Genomic DNA, 3,542 nt, shown 5'->3' with positions numbered 1-3,542 from the left:
AAAAAAAAAAAAAATAACAGATTATTTTGTTTAAAATTGTTAGTTTTAGTGTGGTAGTATTTAATATGTAGTATATATGTGTTTTATTGTTTTTCTTAAAATACACACGTAAAATATATACGTTTATGCAAAATTTCTGTTAACCGCCTATTCGATTAACCGTTATAATCCCAATCCGATATTGATGTTTGAACGAGTTTCTATTATATTGTAAAAGTTATCGTTTTCTTTGTAATTTTTCATCAGTTTTTCGCAAATATTAAGAAAATTGTTGGAAAATCCATAAAATGACCATCTAATATCTACAAGCTGGACAATATTTCTTAACAGAAATTTAAACTATTTGAAATAATATTAGAAGTACCAACTAAAACGTATTTTCTATATTTTACTTCTTATTTGGTCATGTTCACAGCGATACTAATAGTGTACATAGAAACAAACAAAAAACATACCATGGTAAAAACAATGCATTCCTTGTTTCACTCAAAGTCTAAAAAATTGAGTTAAAATTTGAAAGTAATATTTAAAAAAAAAAAAAAAGGGTTTTCGTGCAATGATAATATAAATAAAAACTTTTAGTAAAAATAAATAATTATTCATATCAATTTTATTTTTCACAACATGAATATCATGTAAATTATTTTAAATTCAAATATTCACATTTATGCATCATACACTTATATAAATGTTTTTTCAATAGGATTATTATAATGAATTTTGAATATTATGTCGATATAGTTAACGGTTATTACGATCCATTTTTATTAATCATTTAAGCGTAACTGTAAGTATTTTCACCTGCATTTTTAAATTAAAATATTCTTGCAATACAGTGTCAACATGTTTTTAAGTTTTGATATTGAATATTTGTACATTGTATTTGAATATTTTTAAAAATGAATCGCAATAGAGAATTTTTTACAGTCCACATACGATAATTAATATTGTAAAGTCACAAAAATGACTTATTTTTTCTTTATTTAATTATTTAATTATAAAAATATTAAAATTATTATTAGAGGCAGGAAGTCTCTTAAAATAGCCAAAATAAGGTGCTTTTTTTTTTTTTTTAAAAGTCAAAAATATTCTTCAAATATTCATTAAAAATCATAATATGCAAAAATTATGCTTTTATATGCGAAAGAATAAAGTACATTATACAAAAAATGGATATAAATAGATATATAATAAAAAATAATACAGCTTAAAAAACCATTAATTTAGGTAAAATTTTATTTATTTAAATAAATTAAAATGAACGTATTTTCAAATAAGAAAATGTTTGAAAACAACTGTTATCATTTTGTTCCATATGCCCTGATGTCACATTGGTACGTCAGTAAAGTTTTTATATGAATTGAAAGAACGTTCGACATCAACTAAAGCACAGGAACAAAATGTAAATCAGTTATCATAGCTGTTTAAAAATTATCCTTAATTTATATTTCATTATTTCTATTTAAGTTTAGCTACATTATCCAAAATTCAATGTTACTATTATTGAACACATGATTTACTATATTTACGCTACTGCAATAAAAAATGTCGAAATCTATAAAATTGATCGATATAATTGATTGATATTCTATACTTGCTCATGGTCTGTTTTTAAATGAATTCTTGAAAATTTAAAAGTTATAAAAGAGGAATAAAAAATTTAAATTTAATGTACCAAAACTATTGGTTTTGTGTCTATTATTAAAAAATGTTTAGCAAATAACATAAATATTTAAATATGTTTTGATAACTTAGTAGTGTTATTATATCTGTGTAATATATATACATTAATATTCATTAAAAATTATTAACAATGATGTTAAAGTTCAAATAAAGTTCATTATTATAAATAATATGAATATCTTGAAAAGTGTCATTTTTCTCGAGATAAACTGTTGGAACCCTATTTAACATTTAACATATTTAAATACCTTTAATAAGCATCGTATGCGATAGAGCAATTAGGGAAGGGGTTCCAAATATTTAGTACATCTCTTTTTCAACTTAAAAACTTCAACAGCTTTTATGTAGGTATACATTTTATTATTACTCTGTATCATTAATATTTATAATTAAAACTAAATTACTATCTATGAAGAATTAATATTATTCATCGACCAGAGATTTTTCATCAACATTGTATGTAGCTAATAGGATAATCAGAGACACTAATCTTAACCAAACTAAAAAATTAGTTTTCCTAGATATTTTCAAAAAATGTAAATCTTTAATACTAAGTTTTTACTAATGCAATTCAATAAGCCTTATTAATAATACAAATTAAAAATTAAAATGAACCAAAATGATCCATATCGTGTCAATAATAATTTAAGACGATAAGTAATTCGTACAAAAGTTGTTGATAGAAAATATCTGATTATATTACTTTGACGATATTTCATTACTGAATTTGCAAATTGAATTACAATATAACAATTAGGTATATATTTATATTTATTTTATATTATATTTATATTTATTTATTTTGTATTTAATTTTATATTGAGATTTTGATATATTAAATATGAATATTTTATTAATTTATTAAAATTATTATTAATAATTACAACTTTATATTTATATTTTCTTTTCTTATTTTATATTTTCAAGGTATTCATAAGTGCTGATTAATGGTTCTATTTACAAACATTTTTATAATTATTTACTGTATTCTTTGCTCTAAAAGGCGTTATTATTTATTCATTTATATGAAATAAAGTTATTATTATTAAATATTAATGTTGCAATAAATCTTTATTTCAATCAATTTTTCATCGTATACTAGAGTTGCCATATTTCAAAATTCAAAATACGGGACTAAAAAATTAATTATTTATTCCCAATGTCATAACGACATTTTTTTTTTACGTAAATATATTGAATTAATTTATGGGACACTCTTTATTTAGATAAGTAGTGAGTTAATTTTAATAAAGGTTTTTTGATTATTTATTTTTTGTCTTTTATAGTCTTACACCCTCACTCACCACAACTAACTGATCTCTTTTTAAACGAAAACAGTTTTTTTCTATATTTTTATATCAATACTTGAATATATATATTTGAAAAATATTCCAACAGCATGTAGTTATAAATACCTATTAAAATATTAATATAATGTTGTTAAAATATGAAATAATAATAATAATTATAATAAACTCTCTCGATACCTATAAACTATACATAGTATAACGATACATATAAACCTATAACCTATAAACCAATAAATAAAATAAATAAATATAAATTTATTATCTAGTTTATTTCTACTCCGGGTATGTTCAAAAGAAAAATAGTAAAAATTTGGTTCGATACAAGTAGGTATATTATTCCATCATCTGCTTTCTTAAATTCAATGCGTTACAAAAACAATTATTATGGATTTGTTTTATTAGATAGAAATATTATTAGTCGATCTTGTTAAAATTTGGTTGTTAAAAAAAAAACAACTGAAAATTCTCGTTATGCGTTAGACATAATAGATATAGAATTCTCCATGTATTTGTCCTAAAATGGTTATAAATTTCTAATTATATTATGTA

The sequence above is a fragment of the Sipha flava genome, unplaced genomic scaffold (genome assembly GCF_003268045.1).
Source record: "Sipha flava isolate LNK unplaced genomic scaffold, YSA_version1 314_pilon_pilon, whole genome shotgun sequence".
In the NCBI taxonomy this organism is placed as follows: domain Eukaryota; kingdom Metazoa; phylum Arthropoda; class Insecta; order Hemiptera; family Aphididae; genus Sipha; species Sipha flava.
Note: the sequence above shows the minus strand (reverse complement) of the source record.